Source organism: Chlorocebus sabaeus, chromosome 14 (assembly GCF_047675955.1).
Source record: "Chlorocebus sabaeus isolate Y175 chromosome 14, mChlSab1.0.hap1, whole genome shotgun sequence".
Lineage (NCBI taxonomy): Eukaryota > Metazoa > Chordata > Mammalia > Primates > Cercopithecidae > Chlorocebus > Chlorocebus sabaeus.
This window is the reverse complement of record NC_132917.1, coordinates 10,089,122-10,108,924: the sequence shown is the minus strand read 5'-3', so window position 1 is coordinate 10,108,924 and position 19,803 is coordinate 10,089,122. Positions and strand designations below refer to the sequence as shown.

At 54.2% G+C, this 19,803-nt stretch overlaps 1 long non-coding RNA gene across 1 annotated transcript; it reads left to right on the top strand.

Annotated features, from left to right (window-relative positions):
- The first annotated feature begins 459 nt into the window (after nucleotides 1-459).
- LOC140713408 (uncharacterized) lies at nucleotides 460-8,642 on the top strand. The gene is made up of 3 exons (XR_012095486.1): nucleotides 460-654; nucleotides 3,779-3,964; nucleotides 8,265-8,642. It is a non-coding gene; the product is annotated as an uncharacterized lncRNA (long non-coding RNA).
- Nucleotides 8,643-19,803: the final 11,161 nt, after the last annotated feature.

Here is a 19,803-nt window from a genome sequence, read left to right as displayed (position 1 = left end):
ATCAATAGCAGAAATCTACTTCCCACAGCTCTGGGGATCAGAAGTCCAAGGTCAAGGTGCAGCCAGGACCCAGGGTCCAGTAAGGGCTCCTCTGGGGTGGGGGGCAGTCGCCTCCTCCCTGTGTCCTCACGTGGCAGAGAGAAGGTGGTAGGCTCTTATAAGGATCCTAATCCTAGTGGATCAGCACCCGCCTGTACGACCTCATTTAACCATTACTGCCCTGCTCCAAATACAGCCACACTGGGGGTTTGGGCCTCAACATGTGAATTCTGGGTGACACAGTTCAGTCAATGGTGCCTCCACAGTCCCACCTCTAAGGCTTTGCCAGATCACGCCCCCCACGGAGCACACCCTGCACAGAACCAGCCCAATCGCCACCAGCCACCCAGCCACCCAGGCAGATCTAGGCGCTAATCAGCCCGTGCCAGGCTAAGGGCTCCAGAGGGCAGGAACCCTGCCTTCTGCCTGGCCGGCGCAGGTCCTCATTCTCTCCAAGTTCGCTGAACTGGGTTATACTGAATTCTTCCCGGGAGGTCTTCCGGCCGTGTGGCCATCAGGAGCCCAGAAGGAGACTGTGCATCAGGGGTGCCCAGGGAGCCCCATCACCTCTCTCCTCACTCTCCTTCTCTACTGAGGCATGAGGGCCCATTCCAGGTGAGGCTCCCAAGCTCTGCAGAGCCCAGCCCAGGGACGGTGGGAAAAGCTACTCCCATTCAGCCATGGGCCTGCACTGGGCTGGGCCTCTGCTAAGGAAAGCAGGGGATAGAGAGGGGTTTGCAGGGGGGACTGGAGCTGGGTCATCCCTAGAGCCAGATGACGGGTCCAGCGGCTCCTTGGGCGACTGGCCAACCCAGTGGTGGGGATCATGCTGCAGGAACAGGCCAGGCACTGGCCGCTATTGTGCATCCTGGGATGCCATTGGGGGGAGAAAGGGGACTAAGGAGAGGGGAACCAAATAACGGAGAGAGATGAAAAAAGATGGAAAAGAGAGAAGAGAAAGAATAATCATCGTGGCCAGCACTCCTGCGTGGCTGCTATGGAACCCATGCCGGCCAAACTTCGCACACCTCATTCTCATGACGATCCTAGGAGGTAGGGGCTATTTATCTCCCCATTCTGCAGATGCGGAAAACTGAGCACAGAGCCTGCAGATGTGGAAAACTGAGCACAGAGTGTGCAGATGTGAAAAACTGAGCACAGAGCATTTAAATCACGTGTCAAAGAGCTTACAACTAGGAGGTGGTGAGCTGATTTGAACCCAGGCAGCCAGAGTCCACACTGTCGAGTGCTGTTAGAAGGGAGAAAGTTGAATGGAGGCGGCAGGAGAGGACAGACAAGGAAAAAGGCGAAGGAAACCGGATTTTCCATTCAATAGATATTTCCTGAGTGCTGATTTGCCACCGTTCCCTGGGACTCGTTTGGCATCACGAGTGTTCGACCTGCGTGGTCACACCGGGCCCCTGCTCAGAAGGGCCCTGAGCTTGGTTTCAGGCTCTGCTGCAACCATCTTGAAAATTCTTCTTTGTTTTTCAACAAAGGGCCTCACATTCCATTTTGCAACTGATGTGGGCAGTCCTGGGCGCAGTAACAACACACCCAGCCCCTCCCTTCGCCAGGATTCTATTCAGAGGCTGCAGCCACAGACAGAAGGAAGAGGGGAAGGGGCCGACCGAGCAGGAGGCGAAATGCTTGCTAATGTCGCACGGAGGGCTGGGGAAAGGGCACAGATTGGCTTTGAAGCTGGAAAGGCGTAATTCAATTATTTTTACAATTTCATTACTGGAAAAATCTATTGGCCCCAGGAGCATTCTGCTCACAAAATTGAACTAAAAACAAAAGGGCATTCGCCATCTTCCCTGAGCTCCCGCTTGAGCCGGCTTCCCATAAATCACTGGCGGAGAGGAGGAGGCTGCACGGCCATTGTCCTCCGCCGCCCACCCTGGTCCCTCCAGAGCAGGGTCAGGTGGAGGCAGCGGAAGTGGGAGGGAAACAGGCACAGCCCAGGGACTACCACAGTGCCAGCCCCGGCCTCCTTCATCTCGTCGGACCTTCCCCAGACCCTCGCCAGATAGGCAGGCCTCAGCACCCATGACTTAAGAGCAGAGGCATTTCCCCCCATGCAGGCAACACAGCAGGCTGGTTAGTAGATAGGACAGGACTTCAGCCCAGGTCTGTCTGGCTCCCAAACCCACCCCCTGTTAACACACACGTTCCCCTGTTTATGCACTCATGCTAAAATGCACGCAGACCCCAAAGGAGCTGTGCTTCCTTTCATCCTTGGGCCTTGGCCTCGCCTAGAGAGCAGGGCTCCTCTGCCCAGTTTTCTAAACAAGCAGCACCGTCTCCTATGTTTTCCCAGCCTCTGGCCAGGGAGGGACACCTCACAGCTCCTAGCTTCTCCTCTTCATCCTGCGCAACACAAGGGCCAAGTTTCTGTATATTTTGTTTGTTCCTGAGACCTTGTGTCCAGAACAGTGCCTGACACATAACTGACACTCAATATTGTTTAATAAAAAAGACTGTTCCAGGGACGTTGCCGGTGGGGAGGTGTCTGTGACTATTCTGCAGCCGAGCAGAATTCATTCCTGCCTCTGCCCAGCTGCCCTGCTCGGCTTTCTATGCCAGGGGTTGTGGGGTGGCATCCGTGTCGTCCTGACCCAGATGCCCAGGACAGAGGCTGCTGCTGCTCCCAAATCACCCTGTTCCTTTGTTCAGTGCTGGCTCCGTGTTACAGGCCACATTAGAGAGACTCTGGCACTGACGGGTGGGCACCACCTCACCCAGCCCTGCTTAGCTCAGTCGACCCACAGGCCCTTCTTTAGAACAATTGCAGAAATGCTATCAGCTGGCATGAAGGGCCGGGGCTGCCCTGGAAGCACAGCTCTGGAGGAAGGCGGGAGACCAGACAACAGCAGCAGACAAACCCCACGACGCCTCAGCCCACTGGTGCCGCTGGATTTCTCTTTCCCTTTGCTGGGCCTTGCTTGGTACTGCATGGCTCTTAGCAAGTTGTTTTTCTGTGTTTTTGTCTTATCTCATTTAATCCTCCTGACAGCCTGGGGGGCAGAGCTGACTGCTCACCAGTGAGGAGGCTGGGCCAAGCTGCCAGCAAGCAGAGGAGGGGCTTGGCCTCCACGCCACACCCTGCCCCGCCGCAGGCTCGCTGCCTGGGGTCTGTGCAGGCCCCGCAGCCTATAATGAGTGGCACAGCCTTTGCTGGGTCTGCTGAGTGTGGAGGGTCACCTAGATGCCACGTTTCCCCTGATGAGGCCTGAGCCCGCATCTCAAAGCAGCTTGCAGCCCTGAGGTGCCTGGGTTGGGGACAAGCCCCCTCTCTGTCACTTAGCTCTCTCCTTTGAAAGGACGCCACCTCTCCTGGCCTCTTGATTTTGGAACAGACACGGCTTCTTTCTGGCGTCTGATTCCTAATCAGGCATTCATTCTGCTGTGCTCTCAAAGGGCTGCAGCTGGGGGCAGGGGCACAGGGGATGCAGGACACGGTCCCCATGGAGTCTCCTGTGCTGCCTCTGCCGTGCCAGGCACATGGGAGCCTGCACACCACCTTCCAGCAGCAAGAAAGCAGGTTGGAGAGAAGGAGGAGGGAGGAGATGGGGAGACCCAGGCCATAAATGACCCACGTCCCAGCTGGGGCTGGCGTCTGTCCCCACTGCCGACCCAAATGACTGCAGTCACCCTGGGGCTGAGCCCATCAACTGCCCAGGTACCTCGTTGGCATCGTTCTCTCTTGTCTCCTCCTTCCTCTCTCTCTCGACGACAGGAAAACAAGGCTGAGAGCACAGCCCATTCACCGCCGCCCCCCTAACATTCATGACTCACCCCGAAACTCTCCCCGGTTCCAGCGCCCATGAGCCAGGGGCCGCCTGATTTCACCACGGGGCAAGATCGAAGTGACCTGGCCAAGCGACCCCTTCTTGAGGAGGGAGGACATTTATTTCCATGATAAGTAAGTCAACTCCCAAGTCATGATATATTTATGTTCTGTCTCCAGCCACCTGCTCAGCCTCAAAACCAAATTCCATTTCCAAAGAGGAAATGTGAAAGGTTAATTGGGAAAACTGGGACTGGGTCATCCTGGAAGGTAGAGGCGGCTCAAGGGGTCCCGGCAGGTGCAGGAGCTCACTCTGGGAGTCTGGGGATGTCCAGAGCGTGCCTTAAAGCCAGGAAGTCAGCAGGGAAAGGCACCTCCTTCTCTCTGGAAAGCCTGAGCCCCAGTCCCGGGGGCCTCCCATGCTACCTTCAGGGACAGCAGGGGCACCAGCTGCTCCTGTGGCCTGGCTCACTTGGGTACCAGAATCTGGATCAGAACCGTCAGGTGGGGCCACTCTCTATGGAAATTGGATGCCAGCCAAGGCCTCCCAGACCCTCAGAAACTAGGAAAATCTGACTCACATCTCCCTCTTCTCCCCAAGTTCCAGCGTGGGCAGAAGTTCAAAGCCAGCTCCCAGACTTCCTCAGATCCTGGGGGCAGCCATGCCCCCGTCCTCAGCCTCCTGCTCCTGCTCCTGTCCTCAGGAAGCCCGGTGCGGAGGGCAGCTCTCCAAACTCAGAGACACTCATTTGCACGGCATGAGCACTCAGGGCTGTGCAGACTTCGAGGGGGTCAGGAAAGGGGCGCGTATCCTGTGGCCATGCCTGCCAGCTTCCGAGGAGCAGCCATCCCCGTCTTCAAATGCCCTCCCTCTGCTGGGGAGCCCCCCATGCCTACCCCGCCCCAGCTCACCCTCACCGTCCTGGCTTTGCATCTCTTACAGTCTCTGTGGCAAAAACTAGAACTTGTCCCATGCAGAGGATTTTGCTGGCTTCTCTGTTACGCTGGCACCAGGGGACATCGAGGCCTTCATAGTGCCTATGAGTACTTTTCTAGAACAAAGACAGTCTTTGTCTTTCAGAGCAATTCTGGACCCAGCAATTAATCTAAGATTTCCCCTCATGTTGCACGTCTAAAACTACACCTGAAGGGGGTGCTTCAACTTGGGAACTTACAAAGAGAAGCAGCTGGGCACAGTGTCGCACACCTGTAATCCCAGCACTGTGGAAGGCTGAGACAGGAGGATCTCTTGACCCCAGGAGTTCGAAACTAGCCTGGGCAACACAGTGAGACCCCCATCTCTACACAAAAAATACAAAAAGTAGCTGGGCATGGTGGCATGTGCCTATAGTTCCAGCTACTTGGAAGGCTGAGGTGGAAGGATGGCTTGAGCCTGGGAGGTGGAGGCTGCAGTGAGCTGTGATTGTACCACTACACTCCAGCCTAGGTGACAGAGCAAGACCCTCTCTAAATAAATAAATAATATAATAATAATAATAAAGAGACGCAAGTGATGAGTGTTTGTTGAATAACAGATGAAATAGGCATGTGTGTTGAGCATTTGCTCTGTGATGGGAGTTGGGAGTCACGGCCTAAAGGAGTCCATGGTACAGGTTGGATACTGAGGAAAGGTTGGATTGAAGGATGGAAGAATGAGTGGGTGATCAGGTTGGTGGGTCGGTAGAAGGAAGGAATGACTGGATAAATGGGAAAAGAAAAGGAGAAAAGAGAGGGAAGAACTGAATAAACAGGACAGGGGGCTGGAAGGTGGAGATAGCCGGCCAGCCCAGAGCCGGCACATCTTTTCGTCAGGTAGGGATGATAGGAGAGTGGTGTGGGACCCACCCCAACCCCCAGAGTTGGTATCAAGATTATTTTAAACTGAAGACATTTGAGATTCAACAGACCCAGAAAGAAGCATTTTTGGAGGTTCCCTTATCTGACTAAAAGCAGAAAGTTCTGGGAGTGAGGCTGCCATAAACCCTCTCTTCAAAGAGGGGCAGCTTCGCTCCCAGGAAGGAGGCCCAGAGCGAAACCGCCATAAATTCCTTTCTGGGGAGGAGGGGGTGTCCTGCCAGGACGAAGGTGGAGGAGATCTCTTGAACCTGCTGTTAAATCAAAATGTTTCAACGCTGCTTGTTAATGATGATAAGAAGGCACACTTTATTGGGGGCATCGGGGTCGGGGGAAGGAACTCTGGCCTTAGGTATAGGAACCACTCTGATGCGATTCTGCAGTCGGGGAGAGAGGTTGGGCTCAGCCACACATACAGCAAGGAGAAGTAAGAATGTATAGCCGAGGAGCAGGGTGGGGGTCAGTGGAGGGAAACTACTAAGGGGAAACACCAGGAATGAGGGGCTCTGGCTAAACCAACCTAGCAGGATTCTTGCTTAAGGCAGGCCAGGGCAATCAGACATCACCCTGGGAATGAGAGAGGATTTGGAGGGGCCCAATCAGACACTGAGGGTGATCAGAGAGGAGGTGGGGGATTTCTTGCTCAACTTACTTAGAAAGAGTCTTGCTGAAATTGGACAATGCAAAGATGAACACGGACGTGCAAAAGTGAGGCCTGGGTGGAAAAGAGTCCAGCAGACTGAGTCGAGTTTGGTCCAGGGACAGCCTCTGTCATTGCATAAGCAAACTTTGTCACAGACTGTCTGATCTCACATGTTTGCTCCCTGAAAGCCCATTTGTCTTTCCATTTGTTCTTCAGTAGACGCCTTTTCTCTCCCTCCCTTTCCCCTGTTCAGTGAGGTGCTGGAGAGCAGCAGTCCCCCACCTTTGTGGCACCAGGGACCAGTTTCGTGGAAGACAATTTCTCCACGGACAGTGCAGGGGATGGTTTCGGGATGAAACTGTTCCACCTCAGATCATCAGGCATTAGAGTCTCACAAGGAGCGTGCAGCCTAGATCCCTCACATGTGCAGCTCGCAGCAGGGCTCACACTCCTCTGAGAACCTAATGCCCCTGCTCCGAGGGGAGGTGGAGCCCAGGCGGTCACGCTCACTCGCCACTCTCCTGCTATGTGGCCCGGTTACTAACAGGCCATGGACAGGTACCAGTCTGCAGCCTGGAGATTGGGGACCCCTGCTATAGAGAAAACCCCCTCCACTTCTCCAGTGTCACTATACACGTATGTGTTACATATATATAGTTTTCATCCACAGTTCCCAGCTCATAACTCTCATAGCCCTTGTTGCAGTCTTCAGTCATAACGTGGGGTGTCAGGCCTCAGGAGACAGAATCTCTCTGAACTTCTCCTGTCCCCAGGCAGGACTCTAATCTCCCTCCACTTTTCTGACTGTGGGTCTTAAGACCCTCCCCAGAGAGGGTCTCACCCTATACCCTGGGGGAAGAGATGCTGACATCATGAAGCTTCCATAAAACTCCAAGAGGACAGGTTCTTGAGCTTCAAGATGGTGAACCACACAGAGGGTCCTGGAGGGTGGTGCCCGGGGAGGGCAAGGAACCTCCACGTCCCTTCCCCCACACCTTGCCCTATGCGCCTCTCTATCTGTATGCTTTACAATATCTTTTATAATAAACCAGTAAACACAAGTATCTCCTTGAGTTCTATGGGCCACTCCAGCAAATGATTCAAACCCAAAGAGGGGGCTGTGGGAACCCCCACTTGAAGCCGGTCGGTCAGGAGTTCTGGAGGTGGATGTGTGGTGAGTGTCCGGTGGGGGGAGACAGTCTTGGGGACTGAGCCCCCAGTCTGTGGGATCTGACACTACCTCCAGGTAGACAGTGTTGGCACTAAATTGGACGACACCCACCTGGGGCCGATGCTGGGCGGTGGGGAGGAACCCCCACACGTTTGGTCACTGAAGACTTCTATATTGACGATGGCTATGGTGTGAGAGCAGAGAAGAAAAACAGTTTGAGAGGGTTTTTGCCGAAACACAATCCACGTGCGTATGAATAAACTCTGCCTCTTCAGGTGGGCTGGTACGGCGGCTCAGGCCTGTAATCCCAGCACTTCGGGAGGGTGAGGCGAGAGACTCATGCGAGACCTCTCCCTATCATAAAAAACAAAAACCAGAAAAGCCTTTGTCTTTTGTACTGTTGATCTGTTGACTGTTAATGTCTCAGACCCCCACACATAGAACCTAAGTGGGTAGAGGAAGGGCTTTTCCTCCTAACACTGTAGCTTGCCTGCTTTAGAGCTGTCTCTAAGGAAGCCCCGGAGACAATTCCTCCGGCCAAGCAGACATTTGGCCTAAGGGCTTATTAAATCTCAGAAGCGGCCACCATGCCTGGTGTGGGAAGAGAAATCAGAACAGCTGAGTTATCTTCAATTGGGAAAATGAGGACAGGCAGGCCTAAGACTCTGCCATGAAGAGCTCTGGGTGGGAACCAACAGTCCAGTACACTGCCACCCAGGTTGGGGACATCGGCCCTGATCCCATCTCTCCACTTCCTCCTGGCCCAGAGAGAAGACACAAGGAGGAAGAGCCAGGACACAGGATGAGCAAGGGACAGAGGACCTTCCCACCACCACACCCGCTGAAAACACCTGGCCCAGGACTACACACAGCCTGAGAGGAGAGAAAGTTACAAGGCAGGGCGCAGCACTCAGAGCCCTGACACTCACCAGCCACCACATCCTACACACAGGCACGGACACACTCCACCACTCTGCTGTTTGTCCCCTGCAGCCAGGCAGGGAGAGAGGCAAGTCCAAGTCAAGCAGTGAGATCCCAGCAGCCGGGCATTCGAGAGAAGGCTGTCCTGGGCCCTCGGATCAGCTTCTTCCCGATTCCATCAAGAGGGCCTTTTGCTTCCAGTCATTTGCCTTTCACTGGCTCGTTCGTTCCTTGATTGGTTCAATCTTTTATCAACAATCATTTACTGTGTGCTTCTTACGGGGCAGGTGCTACACCAGACCCAGAAAAAGCAAGGCAGATAAAATAGTCGGGAGGTTGCCGTGCAGGGGTGGGAGAGTGGCAGTCGAGGCGTGTCTCGTGAGCAGCTGTGACAGGGCTCTTGACAGGTGTCACATGCATGAATCAAACAGCGTTTGACATCCTGCTTAGAAGACAGAGTTTTAAGCCCTGTTCTCAAGGCATCTGCCATCCTGCTGACACTAGCCCCAGCAAAGTGACCATGGCCTGTCCCCATCATAAGTGGCATGTGCAGACAAACTTGTTTCCTAACAGGGTCAGTGATGACCCATTGCCACGCTCCCAGCCCCGCCTGGGTAAAAGCTCTGAGGGAGAGACCATGAGCAAACCATCACCATCTCGACACGCTCATGCTTGTGAAGGGCTTAGGACACGGGCGGGGACACAGCGCCTGTTCCATCGCCACTCAGCAAATAGAATGTGATGACAAGCCACTGCTCCGTGGGAGCATCCAAGCAGCTGGCGAGCCACAGGGAACAGGGCAAGGGCTTTGCAGGCAACAGGCTGATCCTTGGTCCCTGCCTCTGCGCCTCCTAGCTACGCATCACAGACGGGCCTCAGTTTCTTCAGCTATAAAATGGGACCATAATTCTCTACCCCCGGGGGCAGCATGGAAGATAAAAGGAGACCCAGGATGCCAGACACCTCACCCACTTGCCAGACATGTATGCAGAGAGCGGGGAGCACACGCGGCGTCCCTGACCCACCCTCACCCTGAGAGACCAGGCCCTATTCAGGGCAGCCTGATGTTCAGGGGCAGGGCACAGAAGCCAGTCAGCTGACCTAAGCGCGCCGGCCACCAGGAACCTGGGGTGTGAGCGGGGTTGGTGGACAGCAGGGCCCGGGAGAAGGGCTGTGGGTCCCCGGCCTGCCCCTGTAGCCAGCTCTGGTCTCTGGACTTCACTCTCCCGCATTCAGCTCTGGAAAGCCTGGTTAATTTAGAGGAGTCATTTTAATCAATTAGATGAAGTGTAAAATAACTGTTCAGCTCTGTTCAGGAAATGGGGCCTGTCATCTTTAAGGCTTTATTGGAAAGGCATTAAGATGGAACGGTGTGCTCCACACTGCCCTTGCCGAGCTCAGCCAAACCTCAGGGCAGAAGGACCTTCCAGAGCCCCTGTGACAACCCAGCACACTGTCACCAGCAGCTGCTGTGCTCCCCCGGGACCGCTGGCTGCCCTTCCTGCCTTCAAACGCCTCTGATGCGGCTGCTGCCCGGGGCTTCTAGGCACCCAGTCCAAGCCTCCTTCCCGGCCCATCCCCAGCTCCACAGCAAAAGGGCTGTGAAGCACTGTGTGGAGTCACCACAGGGCATGTGCACAGGGACCAGGAAGCAATCAGCAGGCCCTGGACCCCCGCATTTATCCCAGTGAATCAGATGCAGCTTTTCCGGCACAGCTGTTGCAGTTTGGAAGGCAGTGTCCCAGTCTCTCTGGGTGAACCAGTCTCTGATCTCTTTGCCTTTCCTCGCGTGTGGTGTTTTGGGTCATTCATCGCCCTGGTCACCCAGGAGAGGATGAGAGCGGTGGTGATGATGAACGCCTGTGGGCACATTTCATTCCAGAGCTTGTTTAAAACCGTCGTTTCCCATAGGCTTTACAGTATTTATCTCCCTTTTGTCCAGATGAGCAGCAGGAGCCTTAGAAACAACTGGTTCAATGTGGCCCCTGCACCATGTCCTCACCCCTGTTGGCTTCGCTTAGGTCTGTTGTCTGCGCTTCTTCCCACACAGGCCCCCTGTCCTGGGACCGCCAGCTACGGAGCCCACTAATTGGGAGGTCCCCACATGTGTCTCTACTTCAGTCCCTCTCCTGGCCGAAATTTCATCCCAGAGGATTCAGTGAAGGTGCCCAAAGGGAAATGTGTTTGATGGATCTCTCAAAGGCCCTGCAAGTGTTCCAATGAAGATAACCAAAACAGGCTGGGCACGGTGGCTCACACCTGTAATCCCAACACTTTGGGAGGTCGAGGCAGCCAGATTGCTTGAGCTCAGGAGTTTGAGAACAGCCTGGGCAACTTGGTGAAACCCCATCTCTACAAAACATAAAAAATCAGCTAGGTGTGGTGGCGTGCACCTGTGGTCCCAGCTACTCAGGAGGCTAAGGTGGGAGGATCTCTTGAGCCCAAGAGGTTGAGGCTGTAGTGAGCTGTGTTTGTGCCACAGTACTCCAGCTTGGGGAAGAGACCAAGACCCTGTCTCAAAGGCTAAAGGAAGCCAAAAGAGTAAAGCGGGGTCTCCTCTGTGCGGCAGAATTCAAAACACTTTAGGAGCAGCAAAGTGTAAAGCCAGCTGAGAATGAGGAACCCCTCGCAGTCGGTGGTGGCAGCCAGTAGCAGACTGCCCCTGTGCGCCTGGCTGCAAAAACTGAGCCTGGTCGAGTAGTCTCACATACCAGATGGACTGTAGGACCAGGGAGGGGCAGGGGGCCCCGGCTTGTAAGTAACGGGGGTACTTCCTGCAGGGCCCTGGCCTCCCAGATAGGAACTGGGTAGTCCCCAGGACTGGATTATCTGGCCACACCCACATCCCTCCCCTAGTCCCTGCGTCTGTAAGTAGCCCTTCAGTTTCTGTCTCTTCTATCCAGGGATGCATTCAAACTGTTTAACAACTAACAGTGTTCAAGCAGAGACCAATCCAAACAGATGCCAGCCTACTCACCTCGCCCGTGAGCACTGAGTGAACCCGAGCCCTGTGTGCTACTGAACGGATTCATCCCACATCACTGGCTGGTTCATGTGGATGTTACAGTGACCCTCAGCATCAAAAATACCCATGAGGATAAAATGTATTGAGCACTTACTGCCAGTCCTTGTTCTGAGGCTTCCGAGTCTGTTAAGTCGTCCACACACCTAGGCAGAGATGTGGACAGATGATATGATCTCTACTTACAAATAAGAAAACAGGAACAAAGTGATTTCACACACAGCTGGTGAGGTGGAGCCCAGATACAGACTCAGGCCAGCTCCACAGCTGGTCCTCTATCATAACACTCTGCTGCCTCTCTTCAAAATAATATAAAAAGAATTTGGGAAATATACCCTGGGCGCCAGTCAAAAAATGTTGAAAAATACATACACTGTTTAGAAACACTTCTATCCAACACAGCCACACACGCACTCATATGCACACTCACACACACGTTCCTCATGCACTCACACATACACTCATGCACATACACACATTCACACACACACACACAAGCACATTTACACACACGCTTTAGTTCTAGGGAAATGAACTCACAGGACTCTAATTTCCTGATGCCATGGGAAGAACAACGGGCATTCCTGTCATGTTTTTCGTAGGAAGCTGATTCAGAGAGGCTGAGGGACATCCCTAACGTCACACAGCTAAGAGGCAAGGCTGAGGTTTGCACTTCCACCGCTCTGACTTGGAAGTCCAGTGAAGCGCTCAAATTAAAATTAGAAACCTTTTCCTGTTGTCCAGGCAGAAAACCAGGAGAGGGGAGAGGACAGCCTCTAGGGCGGGGACAGAGCGCAGCCACTGGGCAGCCGGGGAACCGAGGTTCACGCCTGGCTGCAGACCTCCCTCTTCAGGCTCTTCCGGCACCATCTGCTCCGGACCCCACGGTTCCCCACCGCCGCCGCCCCGGATGAGTGGGCTCCATCTGCTCATTCTGTACAGCACTCATTTTGCAACCCGGGGAAACTGAGTCCAAGAGGGCTATGTGACTTGCCCAAGGTCACACAACCAACCCTCCCGGACTGAGTGGAGTGGCCCTGAGCTTGCTGTCCAAGCCTCTACTCCGAGTCTGGCTGCCCCACAGCCACGCATGGAGCTTGGTGCCCGGCGCAGGTGGTGGGCTCGGCCCCAGCCCCCAGAGGCAGCTGCAGACGCCCCCTCCGCTTTTCCCCACTCTGCCCAGTTCTGCCCTTTGGTTCTCCCAGGAACAGGCTGACATTCACCATCATGCTCCGGCTCCCCCTCTCCCTGCAGCCAAGAGCTAATTGTCCTGATTTCTTTCCAAGAGCAGTCTCTCTGAATAGCCTTCGCAGGCACAATTAGGCAGGTTCAGCTTGACTTTCACACTCCAGTTCTGAAAAAATCAAATCAGCAAGGAAGCAGAGCCTCTCGGAAGTTCTCTGAGAGCGCCTCTGTGCAGGAACAGGGCACGCACATAATTACCTGCTTCACTGATGAGCTCAGGCCCCGGGGCCCTGCGTGCAGGAGCGGCCGCTGGCGGCCTGCACAGACCCTGTCTGCTCTATTCTTGGAAGCAGCCAGCCAGGCTGGGGCTCCTCCTACAATCTGCGGTGGGACGGCCATGGCCCGGGTGGCCCCTGCCCCTGCAGGATGTGTGTCTCTACCTCAAGAACCCCTGTCATGGATGGCTGGCGCAGGTTTGCCCATCTGAACAGCAAGTGCAATGGCCTTATTCTGACAATGGAGTGCCTGAGGCCCAGAGAGGGTAAACACCCTGCCCAAGGCCACACAGCAAGATCAGGCAGAGCCTGTGACTCCCCAGGCTTTGGGGAGGGGGGATGGGGAGTCACGGGGGGGACGTGGGGGCGTGAGGGGCTGATGTCTTCCTGGCCCTGACCCTAAGGCTAACTCACGGTGCAGTCATCCTGTCCAGAAAAAAGCGGGGACTTTGACCCCATGAAAGAAGATGGCTTCCCACTAAACAGCGGGTGCATCGCTGTTGACAGGCCAAGGAGAGTGTGGCCGGCACTTTTTCTGAGGACAGAGAAGGAAGAGGTTCTCTATCTCCATGTGGAGAAATCAAGGTCCAGACGTCACACAGCCAAGAAATGGCAGAGCTGAGACTCATCCCCCTCTCTGATTCCTGGGCCGGCATTCATGACTAATATCAGCAACCGCCCTGCACACGCCCACACACATCGCGACGCCACATCCCAAAGCCCGCTGTGGCAGCGTTTTGATTGACTGAGTGAATCGACATGAGCGACGGGCGGCTCCACACCACTCTATTCATCAAGAAGTTGTGCCTGGCCTGGCAGCTCGGCTGTGCCCTGCCTCCTCCCTCTTGGCACCTCTCTTCCCACTAAACAGCAGGTGCATCGCCATTGACATGGCACCACTCATTCCCGGCGGCGGCAAGTGGGAACCATGGGGTCCGGAGCAGATGGCGCCGGAAGGGCCTAAAAAGGGAAGTCTGCAGCCAGGCGTGAGCCTCGCGAGGTTCCCCGGCTGCCCAGTGGCCGCGCTCTGTCCCCGCCCTAGAGGCTGTCCTCTCCCCTCTCCTGGTTTTCTGCCTGGACAACAGGAAAAGGTTTCTAATTTTAATTTGAGCGCCTCACTGGGCTTCCAAGTCAGAGCGGTGGAAGTGCAAACCTCAGCCTTGCCTGTTAGCTGTGTGACGTTAGGGATGCCCCTTAGCCTCTCTGAATCAGCTTCCTACGAAAGACATGATAGGAATGCCCGTTGTTCTTCCCATGGCATCAGGAAATTAGAGTCCTGTGAGTTCATTTCCCTTGAACTAAAGCGTGCGTGTAAATGTGCGTGTGTGTGTGTGTGTGCTTGAGTGTATGTGTGTGTGAATGAGTGAGCGTGTATATAAGTGTGTGTGTGGCTGTGTTGGATAGAAGTGTTTCTAAATAGTGTATGTATTTTTCTCATCTGTAGAATGAAGATGAGGCTGGCCTCTCACTGGGCTGGGGAGATTCCTGGTCCAGGTTGCCGCATGGCACACCTGCAGGAGGCTGTGCCCCTCGTGCTCACGGGTGGTGGAGGTCATGACACACACATCCATATCTGCCCTGTGATAGGGAAGTCAAAGTCTTGGACCCGTGCTAATAAAGAACCACCAGGCCAGGCACAGTGGCTCATGCCTGTAATTGTAGCACTTTGGGAGGCCGAGGCAAGTGGATCACTTGAGTTCAGGAGTTCAAGACCAGCCTGGGCAACACAAGGAAACCCTGTCTCTACCAAAAATACAAAAATTTAGTCAGGCATGGTAGTGCATGTCTGTGGTCCCAGATACTTGGGAGGCTGAGGTGGGAGGATTGCTTGAGCCTGGGAGGCAGAGGTTGCAGTGAGCCAAGATCATGCACTCTCCAGCCTGGGCCACATAGCGAGACCCTGTGCCAAAAATCAACAACAAAAAAGAACTACCAGCCTGGGACAGGGCGGAGCTCAGCGCTGTGTGGCCCAGACCATGCCTCCTGCAGCCCCAAAGAGGGAGGCTCAGAAGGATGGAGTGACCAGCTAGGAAACTATTCCATGGAAAGGTGGGGCTGGGGGTCTCAGGGCAGGCCAGCTTCAGAAAGACTGGTGGGAGCACTGCAGGGGCACAGGCAATGGGGCAGACAGAGGTGGCCAGGAAGGTTCTGGCATCCCAAGAGAGCAGCCAGCTCGCCTGGGGGGGGCAAGGCTCCGGGAAAGACTGAAAATACAATGGGCTGCATGGTGCGGTGTCCTGACGTCCAGGGGTTTGAGCTGAGATGTGGGCAGAGCAGGCAGGGAAGCCATCAGATGCCCTGAGACTGGTCTGGCAGGTAGGGATGATCTGCACAGGTGGTCCTGGGGAAGAGGCAGAGGGGAGAGGGGACCCAAACCTCTATGGTGAATATAGGAAGGAAGGAGAGGAGCTGGGCATGAGGGAACCACCTCAAATCCAAGCAGCCCTAGGGAGAAGCCCCTGCCCATGCCGGTCTCCTCTCCCCTGCCTGCACAGCTCTCCTTGCTGGGTTCCACACAGTAGGCACCTTCAGTCGATCTGCTCAAAGCTGCAGGGCCTGACGGGCAAGCCCAAGGTGAAGTTCTTGGGTTTCCTAGGGTATCCACTCAGCACCACTCCATGAGGCGGTGGGGACCCTGGGATTAATCAGACTTTGGCACCGCTCCCCGGGAGCCCACATCTTGTCAGGGAGTGAGATGCTGTCAGCTCAGAAGGCGTTTGGGTTTGGTACAAAATGCTGGGGAGCAGTGAAATGAAAAGATAGCAGAGGGCAATCAGGAAGGCTTCCTGGAAAGGGGTGCAGCTCAGGTGAAACCTGAACTATGTGCAAGGCATAGGGAAGGACATCTAGGCTGAGCCCAGCATGAGCAGAAGACAGCAGCCTGTAAGAGCAGGAACCCCCTGGTTTGCCCGGGGCGACGTAGGGGCACACAGGAAATCACACAAGAGCGGGGAAGAAACTCATCACAGAGGGCCTGGAGGACCAGGGAGAGGGGGCTGGACTTTCCCCCAGGGGCCCTGGGGACCCACTGAGCACAAAGGGTAAGAGCAGAGCTGTGTCCTCAAGGAGAAGAGCTGGGCCTCCTGGGCGCTTCCCATCTCCAGCCACCTCCCTTACCAGCAGAAAGCACAACTGTGGGGCTACGGAGAAACGGGGGCAGGCTCCCAGGGGTCCTTCAAGCCAGCGTTTCTGAAACGCTGGGCTCTTCTCCCTGGAGAGGCTCCCGGGAAACAAAGATCTGAGTGTTGGAGAAAAGCCCTAGTCTCCATCTCTGTGTGTGTGAACACACAATACAGCAGTCATTAAAGGCTCTGAGCAGTCCTGCAGGAAGGAAGCCTCTCTAACTGTTTCAACCCAGTGACGCCTCAACCTCATCATCCTGGAGCCTTTCTTTTCTTGTTGCACTATTAAAATCCTGTTTGAAAAACACCACTCAGAGCTCCACCTTCTGTGAGGGCCTCGTGGAAAGACCCTGTGTCTGATCGGGGCCCAGGGGTCAAATCCAGTGCATGGAACTGAGTTGGAGGAGAGACCCGCCTAGGCCAGACCTCAGTCTCCTGAGAATTAGACACAGGAGTGGACACTATGCAAAGACCAGCAGCCAAAAGACGGGGCTCTGGAAGAACGGAAGACTCAGCGACATTCCCAGGTTGAGGGTGAGAACCAGTCAGGGGGAAATGCTGGCGTGGCCTTCTGGGATCCGTCTGGGGCTTTGCTCATCATCTGGGTACCTGGGGCACCTGGTGGCTACTGTTTGCAGCTCTTCAACCACTCAAGCCTTTGGGCTGAGGGCGTCTCCACCCACGAAGGAGTATTCTTGTCTCATTTAGGGATACAGCACTCTTTGAGAATGTTACCTCCCCCACCTCACCTGTCAGTACCAGATGTGAACAAAAATGAGGGCCAATTTGGTCCCCATTGGAAGCTGACTTCCATCTCTCGGCAGGAAAGTGTGATGTAAATGACTCATTTATGGAAGAAGACATCCAAAGGACCGATGATCTGGACCAGTCCCCGCCGCACTGTTCTCACTACTACTTGGTTCTCCAAGGTGAAGGTCTGAGGACAAGCTCTCCTAGGCCTGTCCAGGTTGGGTCAGGTCAGTGTCAGCTTCTGCCTGGTCATAGCTGACTAGCTGACTGACCCCGAGCTCCCAGCAGAGGAGGCCACTCCTCGGAAGTGCCCAGCCATTCCCCAGCTGGGGCAGCCAGGCCTTCCTCAGAGCACAGTCCCGGCCCCCATGCCAGTCTCACGCTTGGCTGCTTATTATTGGAATTCAAATGAGCATAATGAGTTCGAGGGCCCCTATTACTCCAGACACAGAAAATGAAATTAGTGAGCACAGACACTGCAATTGTATTCCAACCTCATCCTCTGGGTAAAGAAGGTGAGGGGAGGAAGAGCGCCGGAGTCAGGGCTGCTGCATCCAATAGAGCTGCTTCATCACAGTCCGGAGTTAGGGCAGGGAGCAGAGGTGGCTCAGGGACCCTCACCTTCTGCACTGAGTGCCACAGCTGGAAAGACATGGCCAAGACCCCTTTGCTCACCTCATCTCCCAGAGACAGGCAGCATAGGGTGGTAGGAGTTGTGCAGGGGGATGATGGAAGGCTGTAGGTTCAAATCCTGGCCAGGCCACTTACATACCACGTGAGCACAAACCAGAACAATGATGGGCAGGAAGTTCGTGAGCGCTTTCCTGTGCCAGGACTGCTGACGGCTTTGTGTGTATCACCCTCTCATCCACTCAACAACCTGCTGAGCTCTCCTGACACCCATTCGTACATGGGGAAACGGAGAGCTCAGAGGAGCTGGATTCTCTGAGCCTTGTTATTTTTTTCATCCATAAAATCAAGGTAACCATCCTTGTGGCAAGGATTAAACATGGCAGAAATTATGAAGATGACCAGCTGTGTTTGACACAGGTGAGCACCCAATAATGCTCTTCCCAGAAATGCATTCATTTAGTCACTTACCCCTCCTCTCACTCATTCATTTATTTCTTCATTTATTCATGCACTCATTTATTTAAAATAAATAGGCCAGCTGCGATGCCCGGGGTTCCAATATTAGGCATTCTACTAGGTTACGCCATAGAAGGTCCTCACTAGAATACGTCACCTGCCCCTTCACAGGTTCAGTTCCTAAGGGCAGGGTTGGTTTGCAGAGTAAGGAGCAAAACTGAGCCATTAGTTGCCTCTAGTAGCATTCATAATTTTTAAAATGAAATGCACAAATGCCAATCAGGTAGAATGAACAAACTGTAGTATAGTCAAACAATGGAATACCCTCTGCAGCAACAAAAAGTAAGATTACAGCTACCTGCAACACAGTCTCACAAGTATAATGTTGAGTCAAGCCAAAAAAGGGCACCAAAAAGTGTACCACCCTTGATCCTGTCTGCATAAAGTACCAGACCGAGCAGGGGCCATCTCTGGGGATGGAAGTGGAGATGGTAGCGCCTTCATGTGGTCAGGACTGGGAGGAGCCGGGAAGGGTTTCCTGGGTGCTAATGATGTTCTCTGTCTCTATCGGGGGCTGACTTCACAAGTGCATGCACTTTGAGAAAAGGCATGAGGCTGTGCTCTTAAGATGTGTGCATTTTTCTGTAGTGTAATATTTAGTTTTAAAAAATGTCTATTAGGGCCATGTGCACTGGCTCACTCCTGTAATCCCAGCACTTTGGGAGGCAGAGGCAGGCAGATCACCTGAGGTCAGGAGTTCAAGACCAGTCTGGCCAACATGGTGAAACCCCATCTCTACTAAAAAATACAAAAATTAGCTGGGCACAGTGGCTCACACCTGTAATTCCAGTAGTTTGGGAAGCCAAGGCAGGAGGATCACCTGAGGTCAGGAGTTTGAGACCAGCCTGGCCAACATGGTGAAATCCTGTCTCTACCCTACTAAAAATACAAAAATTAGCCGGGCGTGGTGGCACGCACCTGTGATCCCAGCTTCTCAGGAGGCTGAGGCAGAATCGCTTGAACCCAGGAGGTAGAGGTTGCAGTGAGCCAAGATCATGCCACTGCACTCCAGCATGAGTGACATAGCGAGAGTCCATTTCAAAAAAAAAGAAAAGAAAAAAGTGTCTTTTAGACATCCCAGGGGAGCGCTTCATAGATAATGAGATACTTGAGTGTGGCAGCCAGGAGGGCCAGGACAGAGCCATGAATGTCAGCATCATCGGTGGCCTGGTGGGAGCCAGCAGCACAGAAAGGCGGGGGTGCCGAGCTCCGAGGTATGGGAGTTTGGCGGGGGGGAGAGGACCCAGCAAAGGGAATAAAGAAGGGGAGCTGGTGACGCTGGCGGAAACCAAGGAAGGGTGGGTCCCAGAGGCCAGTGGAAGTTTCCAGGAGCATGTGCTGCTGAGAGTCAGGAAAATGAGGCCCTGAGGACCCACTTTTGGGTCTGGCAACACAAAGGTTACTTGATAAGAGCATTTTGGGGACAAAGAAGGGACAAGGGCCAGACTGTAGCTGGCTTCAAAGTGGGAGGGAGACAAGGAAGCAGAACAAGACCCATTGAATCCTTCTCAAGCCTACTCATCCTTCCAGGCTCACTCAATGCCGCCACCTCCAGGAAGCCCTCCTAATAATCCTCATCTCCCAAGGCCTCTTCACTTTATAGTCACTGCAAATATGGCTGTTCCACCATGTGAGCCAAGTGCTTCCCAAGGGCAAGGACTGTCACCCTTGCCTTATGGCACACAGTAGGCCCTTTAGAAATCTTAGCTCCTCTCTCTCCCTTTTCAGATTCCAGAAGGCAATTCTGAGACTTACTTTTTTCTTTTTTTTTTTTTTTTGAGACAGAGTCTTGCTCTGTCACCCAGGGTATAGTGCAGTGGTGCAATCTCGGCTCACTGCAACCTCCGCCTCCTGGGTTCAAGCAATTCTCCCACCTCAGCCT